The sequence below is a fragment of the Cryptomeria japonica genome, chromosome 9, assembly GCF_030272615.1.
Source record: "Cryptomeria japonica chromosome 9, Sugi_1.0, whole genome shotgun sequence".
NCBI classification, from domain to species: Eukaryota; Viridiplantae; Streptophyta; class Pinopsida; order Cupressales; family Cupressaceae; genus Cryptomeria; species Cryptomeria japonica.
In genome coordinates, this window is record NC_081413.1 from 263,767,493 (window position 1) to 263,779,270 (window position 11,778).

At 34.8% G+C, this 11,778-nt stretch overlaps 2 non-coding genes across 2 annotated transcripts; both read right to left on the reverse strand.

Annotated features, from left to right (window-relative positions):
• Positions 1-340: 340 nt before the first annotated feature.
• TRNAV-AAC (transfer RNA valine (anticodon AAC)) lies at positions 341-414 on the reverse strand. The gene has a single exon. It is a non-coding gene; the product is annotated as a tRNA-Val (tRNA).
• An 8,051-nt stretch (positions 415-8,465) lies between these two features.
• On the reverse strand, positions 8,466-8,539 carry TRNAV-AAC (transfer RNA valine (anticodon AAC)). Its single transcript has one exon. It is a non-coding gene; the product is annotated as a tRNA-Val (tRNA).
• Between the last annotated feature and the right edge of the window lie 3,239 nt (positions 8,540-11,778).

Here is an 11,778-nt window from a genome sequence, read left to right on the forward strand (position 1 = left end):
AGAAATCATTTTAACCTGTACACAAGAAATCCAATATATTTCACTTAGATATGGAGGGTTTATATTATCTTCTTATATAATACTGTCTATTGATGCAATATACCCTCTTCTCTGTTTAAAACATTTCTCCTCAGCTCTTGATAGGAGGGACTGATCAGTCTTTCACAGCAGTTGCTTATTTGTTTTATTTATATGTCAGTCTTTTTCGATCAATTTTACTTGCTTGGGAACTTCGTTGTAGCAAAGCCGCTTAAAAACTTTTACTTAAAATCATGAAACACAGAGGAGGTTCTTTGCAGATCCTCACAGTTTTGTCATTAGACTTCTAAAATAGAAACAATGGCGCCGCCCAGACTTGAACTGGAGACCTTCAGTGTGTTAGACTGACGTGATAACCAACTACACCACAGCACCTCACATACTGAATTAACAAAATTTTGGACTTCAATACCCACAGAAGTAACAGGCGGTATTGCTGTTTGCTCAGAAGATTGAAAATTAGCAGGAGTAACTCATGAAACTGGAGGCATAGATATAACCTGTGAGACTTCCCTTTGTGCAAATGATGGCAAATTGCCTCCAAGTGTGTGTGTGCCTGAGAGGCAATATTATAACCATTACTAATATCAGAAAGAGGTATATATTCTTTTACCGTTGTGATTTTGGATTTAGAATCCAACTTCATTCGTTTTTATTTCAAATTTAAGCGAATGCTTCACAACCAAAGATCCGGAGATAAGAGTAGGAAATTTGTTTGTGCAACCATTTTTCTTCTACAATATCAAAATCCAATTTGGATGAAGTGCTTTGGTTAATCAAATACATTGTTGTGTTAACCGCCTCTACCCAAAATTCCTTGTCCAAACTTGCATTAGAGAACATACACCTGAAAGTGGGCAGAAACAGGGGAAAAACAGAGGAAAAGAGTATACTTGTGCTACTGCACTTAAAACAGATTTCTTATTGCTTGCATTGGGCGTATTACATCTGCCTCTATTTATAGAGGTCATTAGAATTCTCTAGAAGCATACAGATGAGGTCCTCGGAGGAAGTTTCTGGATTTCTTTCCTTCACCATTCGATCATCTAGACTTTTCTTGCACCGACAGTCTTCTTTAATGGAGGTTGGTGGTGGTAGCAGATGGTAGCTGGTAGAAATTACTAGATACTACCAACACTCCCCCTTAATTTCTACTGATTACATTGCTATTTACAGTATTCAACTTTTCTCTTAAATATTCAAATTGTTCTTGTGCTAATGCCTTTGTGAATATGTCTGTCAATTGTTCTTCAGATCTACAATACTTCAAGTTGATTTCTCCATTATTAACCAATTCTTGGATGAAGTGGTATCTCGTGTCTATGTGCTTGCTTCTTTTGTGAAAGACATGATTTTTTGATAGTGCAATTGCTGACTTGTTATCACAATTGATTGTTGTTGACTCTTTTTTATCATGCTTTAAGTCCATCAAGATCCTTTGCATCCATACTGCTTGACATGCTGCTGATGTTCCTGCTACATATTCTGCTTTTGCGGATGAAATAGTTACTATAGGTTGTTTCTTTGATGCCCATGCAACAACTCCTGTTCCAAGATGAAATGCATAACCTGAAGTACTCTTTCGATCATCAATGCTCCCTGCAAAATCGCTATCTCTATATCCTGTCAATTCAAAATTATTTGTTGTGGAGAACAATATCCCATAGTCTATTGTCCCTGCGATATACCTCAATATTTTTTTTCCAACTTGCCAATGCGAATTCTTAGGTGTCTCCATAAATCTAGATATCACACTGACTCCATACATAATATCTGGCCTAGTTGCAGTGAGATACATCAAGCTTCCAACAAGTCTTCTAAATATGGTTGAATCAATTTTGTACTCTTTATCTTCTTTGCTAAGCTTTGTCCCTGTTGCTATAGGAGTAGATGTTGGATTGCAATTTATCATTCTAAACTTCTTCAATACATCCTTTGCATATTTTGTTTGACAAATGAAAATCCCTTTATTATTTTTTATAACTTCTTTCCAAGAAAATATCTCATTAATCCCAAATCTATCATCTCAAATTCCTTTTTCATTTCTATTTTAAACTCATCAGTAGATAAACTTCCAGTAAAGATCAAATCATCAACATATAAACAAACAATTAGAATCTGACCTTGTTTGTTGTCCTTCATGTATAGTGTAGGCTCACTGCTGCTTCTATTGAAACCGTTATTCATCATGTATGTATCAATCCGGCTGTACCATGCTCTAGGTGCTTGCTTTAGTCCATAGAGTGCCTTTTTCAACCTATATACCTTATCTTCTTGCCCATTTTTCTCATATCCTGGTGGTTGTTGTACATAAACTTCTTCTATAAAGCCATTTAAGAAAGCTGATTTGACATCCATTTGGTAAACCTTCCACTTGTTTTGAGCTGCTATTGCCAATACCATTCTAATTGTATCAAGTCTTGCAACAGGTGCAAATGTTTCATTATAATCTACTCCATATTGTTGTGCAAATCCCTTGGCTACTAACCTTGCCTTGTGCTTTTCTATATCTCCATTTGCATTAAATTTGGTCTTGTAAACCCATTTTACTCATATATACATTCTTTTCCCTTTGGCAAATCTACTAATTCCCATGTGTCATTCTTTTCTATTGATTCTATTTCTTCATTCATTGCTTTCACCCAACATTCTTCTTTAATTGCATCTTCAAAATATGTAGGATCATGAGCAAATAAAGCAAAGTTTGATTGCAAATCTATTCCATCTCCTTGATCATAAATTTTTTGTAGACTTCTAGTTTTCTTACTTCTATTCCTTGATCTTAATGATGCAAATGTAGGATTAGTGTCATTACTTACTTGTGAGTTAGGAGAGGAATGACTTGAAGATTCATCTTGTTCAAGATCCCTTGTTGAGTTTTCTCCTTGTGGATTGCTTGACGAAGTTCCTTCTTGCTCATGCAATTGATCTCTTGGCTTCCTTGTTCTTTTCCTTCCTCTTCATCATAAGGTATTGCTACAGTACCTGTGATTGCTTTGTCTATACTTCCATCCCAGGCTTCTTCTTCTTTAAAAACAACATCTCTACTAATGATAACCTTCCTAGTGATGGAATTAAACAACTTATATGCTTTGGATTGTTCACAATAGCCAATAAAGATGCATTTCTCACCTCTATCATCCAGCTTACTTCTTATTTCCTTAGGCACATGTGCAAATGCAACACATCCAAAAATTCTAAAATGAGATACGCAATGGGACTTACCACTCCATGCTTGTTGTGGAACATTGTCTTTCACACTTCTTGTTGGACTTCTGCTTAAGATATATACTGCACAAGCTACTGCTTCAGCCCAATATTCATTTGGTAGGTTCTTTCCCTTCAACATACTCCTTGCCATTCTCATTATTGTTGTATTCTTTCTTTCTGCAACACCATTTTGTTAAGGTGTGTAACTCGTAGTGAATTGTTTCTTTATTCCATGATACTTGCAATAATCTAAGAACTCATTTGATTTGTATTCTCCACCTCTATCTGATCTCAATACCTTGATGGGTAGGCCACTTTGCTTCTCAACCAATGCTCTAAACTCTTTGAATTTTCCAAATGCTTCTGATTTGTACTTAAGGAAATAAACCCATATTTTTCTACTAAAATCATCAATAAAAGTTAGAAAATAAATGCTCCCCCCTAATGATGGTGTTTGCATTGGACCACATATATCCATATGTACAATCTCTAGAGGTTTCCATGCTCTATATGACATCCCTTTTGGAAATTTATCTCTATGTTGTTTAGCCAAAATACAACTATTACATGAATTTAGTGGCTCTTTAATTGGGGGTAATCCTTTTACCATTTTCTTTTGTTGTAATAAAGATAATCCTTTGAAGTGAAGATGACCATACCTCAAGTGCCATACCCATGCTTGATCCAGACAAGTTGCCTTGAAATTCACTTCAGCTTCTCCAACCTTTTCACTCTTCATTCGAAGTGGGTACATCCTATTCCTTGTCATTTCAATCCTTGCAATTATCATGTTACTAGAAGATTTATCAAATATAGTGCATACACCATTCTCAAAGATAACCTTATAACTTTTTTGAACAAGTTCACCCACACTTATGAGATTGTGTTTCAAACCCGATACATAATAAACATCAGGAATAGTCCTCTTACCAAAATTTGTCATCACATTGATTGTACCTTTTCCCATTACTTCTACTGTGTCATTGCTACCTAATTTCACTTCCGATTTAATTGAGCTATCCAAGTAATCAAATAAATCTCTATTTCTTGTCATGTAATTGCTACACCTGCTATCTAGAAACCAAGAATCACTTGGACTTTCTTGTGCTATATGACATGTAATGAACAATGTTTCTGAACTATTTTCAGAAAAAATTGCATTTTGCTTTCCTATATCAACTTGTTTCTTTCGACATTCACTAGCAAAGTGTCCATACTTTTTGTAGTAGTAACATCGAATATTGGACTTATCATACCTTTGTGATGATTGATTATTGCTACGTCCTCTTGTGTTGAAACTTCTCTTGGTTCAGGACTTCTTCTCTCCTCTCTTTGAAAATTGCCTCTTCCTCTTCCTCTAAATCTTGAATTTCCTCTTCCTCTGCCTCTGCCAAATGTCATCTGTGACTTGAAGGCATTCTCTAATGAAGAATTACTATTCCTGTTCAACCTGTATTCATGATTATATAATGATCCAAACAACTCATCTATAGACAATTTAGACAAGTCTTTAGATTCTTCAATTGCAACCACAATAGTATCAAACTTGCTAGGCAAACTTCTAAGAATCTTTTCTACAACTTTTTGATCTGTTAGCTCATCACCATTTAATCTAATTTGATTAACCACATTCATAACTTGAACTGAAAATTGTTCTACTGAATCAGATTCTTTCATTTGAAGATTTTTAAAATCTCTTCTAAGTGCTTGCAACTTTGCTACTTTAACCTTACTTGTTCCTTGGTACGTTGTCTCTAATATTTCCCATGCTTTCTTGGCTGAAGTAACTCCACTAATTCTAGCAAGAACAATATCATCCATACCTTGTTGAATAATTTGTAAGGCCCTTATGTCCTTCTTCCTATTCTCCTCAAGTTTTTCTTTTCATTTGGGGTTAATGATGTCTCATTTTGTGGTTCTACGTACCCTTTCTCTACTATATCCAACAATTCTTGAGAACGAAATAATATCTTCATTCTTATTGTCCAAGTATCATATTTTTTCCTATAAACAATGGAATTAGAGGTTGCATATAATTCATACCTGATGCCATGATTGTATTTCATGTTTCAACAATTCTTCCTGATAAATACGACTAATCTCCTCCTTGTTTGGCTACGGCCTCTTTCACTCTTTCAACTCCTTCTCAGTTGGTGAGGGCAATGCTTCCTCGATCCTGTGGCTTCTCCAATCAACAACTTTAGATTACTATGGCTTGATGTGCTTTCCTTGGTCTGCAGTTCTTCTTCTGACTGTGTCTCTCCTTTCTATGTTTCTTCTCTGCTTTGTCGAACCTGAGATCTCCTTACTTGTTCACTCAAACAGTCTTTTCTCCTACAAGGCTGCAATAAAGTTGGCTCTGATACCACTATGAAAGTGGGCAGAAACAGGGGAAAACAGAGGAAAAGAGTATACTTGTGCTACTGCACTTAAAACATATTTCTTATTGCTTGCATTGGGTGTATTACATCTGCCTCTATTTATAGAGGTCATTAGAATTCTCTAGACGCATACAGATGAGGTCCTCGGAGGAAGTTTCTGGATTTATTTCCTTCACCATTCGATCATCTAGACTTTTCTTGCACCGACAGTCTTCTTTAATGCAGGTTGGTGGTGGTAGCGGATGGTAGCTGGTAGAAATTACTAGATACTACCAACAACACCAAGCTCTCTCTAAAATTGTTCTTTTAACCTCTCAGCTGCACCATTTTCTCGAAGGGTGAAAAGAACTATTTTAATGCTTACAATGCCATCATCTACACAAAGACTATCAAATTTCGATGAACAAAAGTCTCCCCCATTATCAGTTTTCAAACAATTAATTTTGTTCCTTTTGATTTTCAACCATGACATTGAAAGCTTTATTTTTTGTTGAATACCTCTGATTTTCTGTTTAGCATATAAATTTATACTTTTTGAGTATAATTATCAAGAAAAGTAACAAAATAATTAGCTCTTTCAATAGACTGAATACATTTAAGTGCGTGAGCTCAAAGGGTGTTGTTTTCTTGTCATGATTGGTCTTCGAGAAACGGTTTCGTCTTTGTTTGTCATAGAGACAATGCTCACGTTCTCCAAGTCAACAGATCTCAAACCTGGAATTTGATCCCTTTCAAGCATAACTTCAAGCCCCCGTTCGCTCATATGTTTGAGCCTCTTATGCCAAAGCTCCATCCTGTTGTCCACAACCACCATTGCAACTCCCACTTCAGAGTGACTCTCTAGCACATATAGACTACCCAAGTTGCTTCCTTTTGCAATCGCCAAGGCTCCCTTGGTCACCTTCCACATGTTTGAAGAAAAATTGATGCTACACCTTTGAGAGTCAAGTTGTCTCACAGATATCAAATTCCTTTTCAACTTGGGAACATGTTGTACATTCTTCAAAAGCCATTTATTTCTATTTTTTAAGTGCAACATCAAGTCACATTTGCCAATTATTTCACACAGTTCGTTGTCACCAAGGTAGACTCTCCCAAGCTTACCTTCTTGATAGTTTTTTCGGGCTTCCTAGCATGGAGTTGCATGGAAAGAGGCACTAGAATCCAATACCCACAAATCTATTGTAGTGTCACTTGCTGATAAGACTAGAAGACCTTCATCTTTTTCGTATGTGGTGTTGGCTTTGTTGTCTTTTAACTTTTCTTGTGCCTTTTTTGTATGACCAACAATTCTTCTTAGTATGTCCCGCTTTACTACAAAACGAGCCATCTCCATTTCTACCCCTTGACTTTGATCTTCTTGTAGATTTGGATCTTCTCCTATCATTATTTATGCATCTATCTTAACGCCTTCCCTTATTGCCAAATATCAAAGCATCACCGAATGAGGACCCTTGATTTTTTCTCCTCATATCTTCATTGAGAAGATTGCTGACTATCATCAAAATTAAGATTTCCTTTGTTGGATATTGAAGTGTTGATCACTGTCACTACACCTTCCCAACTATCTAGTAAAGGACACAATAATAAAATAACTTTAGTTTCGTTATCCAAATTTATTCTCCCTGAAATCAATCAGCTAATCAAAAGTATTAAATTCGTTGAAGTGATTCGACATGATTCCTCATTCATTTTTAAATTGTATAACTTTCTTATAATGAAAACTTTATTTGAAGTTGATGTCATCTCATACATAGCTGAAAGTTTGTCCCATAATTCCTTCGGTGTTGTTTCAGCTGAAACATTGAAGAGAACATTGTTGGATAAAGAAAGGAAGATTGTATCTCTCTCTTATCCAATTTCTCCCACTTCTCATCAGTTATCGAATTCAGCTTCTTGACCTTTCCTTCTAGTGCGAGTGTGAGATTTTGTTTGATTAATTCTGTCCTGAGAATTTCTCTTTTCTCCATTTATCTGCTTCCTCCATTTTTCTGGAAATTCTTCACCAATTTTGAAAACAGCTTCTTCACCAATCTCCAATGCCAATTGTTGATAATTAAAAAGCAGATAAATAAATTGACAAACAGATTATGAAAAACAAAAACACAATTCACCAGAAAAGACTACATCCACTTCAAAACAGAGGAGAAACTTTATTAAATCTCTATATTTGTTATACATACAACATATCAGCTAATTACATAGCAAATACAATATAAAGTCATAATTATATAGAGTCTTCGTAGAGTGTGAAAGGGCAGCAGCTGAATGGAAAACCAAAACAAGAACATTTGATGGTTAACTGCATGAAATGGCAGTGGAAGAAGAGTTGGGAAGTCCTAGATGCATCAGTTGCTGCCATAAAAGGTCCAGGTGCCTCACAAATCCACCATCAAAAATCCCATACTCTATATTTATCACCACACATGATGTTTTTGGTGTACAGAGGAGGCTCATGGCGTAACACTTTCCCATCTGCTTTCAACAGCTTTATGTCTGTATTCATCATCATCTAGAAGATGCCAAGATCTGAAATTTATCAATTATCTTTAAAATGATATTTGCTGATCAATCATCTGTCTTTCTCAGCAGCGTCTACACATTTATTACTTAAAGAGGAACTCTTTGGAAATCTGAAGCTTTTACGACTGGTTCTGTATGGGAAATATTCCTTTCAAAACTTGTTCCCCCCACAGTCCATTCACCGTGTTTCTCTCAGATCATATTAGACATTGACAGATTTAATGAACTGAACTGTAATGGAATTTCTGCACAAAATAGAGAATTTTCATGATAAAAGGAAGGTTACAACATATGAAAATGAAAGTACCACCATGGCGCCGCCCAGACTTGAACTGGAGACCTTCAGTGTGTTAGACTGACGTGATAACCAACTACACCACGGCACCTCACATATGCGATTTTTAAACTTTTATTAACAAGTTTTGTAAAATCCGATACAACACCAATACCTGGAATATATTAGATTTATATTATTGTTCTTTTATAAATTTTAGATAATATTAATAAATTAATCAAGTTTTAAGAAATTAAATCATATATTTTAACTTTAAATATTAAAAATATCATATGATGATAATGACAAACATCTAAGAGTAGCTTGTAAAAACCTTTCTAGACAAACCAATACCAGTCAATAGATTTGTGGGCATGGAAAGAGGCAATAGAATCCAATACCCACAAATCTATTGTAAGGATATCAGTTTTTGTATGGTTAGAAAGGTAGTGAAAGAGTTGTAAAGTTATAGAGATCTCCAATGTTGTCATTAAAAGGCCCAAATGTTTCACAAATCTACCATAAAAAATCTCATAGTCTTTGTATTCACAAATGATGTTTTTGGAGTATATACATGAAATAGTAGTAAAAAAATTTAAAAAATAATAAAAAAATTTGAGAAGTTGTAGAGATCTCCATTATTACCATTAAAAAATCCAAATGCCCTAGAAATCAACCATCCCATAATCTTTATATCTTTGGTGTATAGAGGAGGTTCATGGTGTAAGACTTTACCATCTGCTTTCAAAAGCTTTATATCTATCATCACCATCTAGAAGATGGTAAGATTTACTCTTAAAGTGTGTCTCAAAAGGAAAACCTCATCTCTCCTTCGAAATATTCCTTTCCTGTCCATATTACCACTGCATTTTGAAGTGTGTAAGAAATGGTTATGTTTTTTCAAGCTACCCATAAATAAAATACTATTGAATCATTTTAGATAAATGTTTTAATATTTCATTAAGATACGTAGAGTTTATAAAATCCAGTAATCCTTCGATTCTCCTCATTTGTCCTTTCCCACCTCCAAATTTGGTTGAGAATTTGTGTCTGTCTCCTGCAATTGCAATTTATCTCCCATAACTGGATTTTAGATTACCATACTGCTATTGAAGATCTTCATGTGTGGCCTCGGCTGCAATTTCTTTGTTTTCTCTTGGGTTTTGCTCTCCATTATTATATGTTATTTCTTTTACTTCAATCACAAACCATTTGTTGTAATCGGCATCCATGCAACGCCCTGCTCTTGTCAAAGTTGTACAATGGATAACACTAACCTGGATATCAGACAAACTTTTCAATAAGAACGTACAAATAGTACAGGCACTGCACAACCAAGTAACATAATTAAAATTGAAACAGATACAAAGAGCTCTCGGTGTGATTGGATATACAATTATCTTTGAAACACATATAAAAATCTTTTTATTAATCAATGTCCAAAAATGTTATAATTAAACTATGCATTCAATTTACAAACTACATTCTTTACATACGGGCTGGCAGTTGATGAAGGCTATGGATGTTGATGACACAACATTTTCCGGATATTGCATTTACCTTTACCATAGTACAGATGGGAAAGAGGGGGTCTCTAGACTCTTGTATAAGAAATATGTGCATATGAGAAAATATATCATTCAGTTCATACTAGGTTGTCGGTTCGGGTTCGGGCATGGGTTCGGGTTCGAAGAACCTGATATGTCGGTACGGCAAAATTTCAAAAAGGGGTTTGGGTTCGTTAGTACAAACCATGTAAATTTTATATATATATATATATATATATATATATATATATATATATATATATATATATATATATATATATATATATATATATATATATATATATATATATATATATATATATATTGATATTTGTGAAGCCTATAAGCATAAATTAAAATTTGCATGTCACATAGCATCATATAAACAACAAAACAAACATAAACTTGTAATCATAGCATCATGATCATACCATAATAGCATCATATACATCAAGTTTAATATCAAAATGACAAAATATTCAAGTATCATTGTTTCAACTTTCAACAATATAAACTTAAAGTTTAATCATCAAATGGATCATCTAATTCATCCTCCTCCTCCTCCTCCTCCTCCTCATTGACATTGACATTAGATGAGCCAATGCCAGAGCCAATGCCACTTGCACTTGCACTATAAGTTGGCTCAATTTCCGAGTCATCAAGTGTCAATGCAAGAAGCTGAGAAGCAGGAGCATCCAAATCAGTATGCTCTGGCTCTATATCCCACATCTTCGTTTCCCCTTGTGTGTAATCATGTTGTTTGTGTGAAAGAAGATGTAGGTTGGAATGCACATATACTAAATTCTTTGCTCTTTTTGATAGCAGCCTATCGTGCTTTACAAGGTGGATGAAAGAGTGTGTGCTCCAATTTCTTTCTGAAGCAGATGAACTAGCAACCTATGAAGACAAAGTAAACTATAAATAAACTAAAACTTGTAAATTAAAAATTTTAATTAATTAAACTTACTTGTGATAAAACTTTTATAGCGAGGGGTTGTAGGTGTTGGAAGCATGTGCCATGGAAGTACCACCAGCTATGAGCATCCTTCTTGGATCTATGACAAAGTGCATCAACCCTTAGACCATTCCCATTTGCGAATTCTATGAACTCATTTGTAACAACATCTCGCAAATCATCATCAGGATATAGTCTAAGAAATGATGCCTTGTACCCATCAGATACTTCTAGATCTCTCCATGGTGGAATCCTTCCTGGTTTATCAAGAAACTGATTGCTATAGTACTTAGATGTCAAGGCATAGGCAAGAAGGTGCAAAGGAGTGGTCATCTTATTCCACCTTTCTACAATAATTACTTCCAGTTCTTTGAAAAATTTCTCCCGAGGATCATTCTCTTTTTCATTTATAGTGACCTTTATTTTTTCAAGCATTGAGTCAATGCCATCATAAATCTCACCTTTGCAAGGCCTATCCATGTCTATATAGTGAATCATGCTCATGATGGGCTCAGTGATACTTAGGAGATATGTAACAAGATCCCACCATTTCTCACTCAATATTCTATCCCTAATTTTTTCTCCCCTCTCAGTGCTATTTTGCTTCCATACAGTCCAATTGGTGTTGATCACCATATTGCATAGTGCCACTCTAACTTTCACAAGTCGTCTTAAGACGATTGTGTTTGATGCAAAACGGGTCTTAGCAACCTATAACACAAATTAATGCCAAATGATTAAAAAATAAAGCCAAACTTTAAAGAATAATACACAATATAGCTTACACAATGATATTATGAACATTAAAAATTAAAAAAAAATAGAAAATGTAAAATTAAATTACAATTT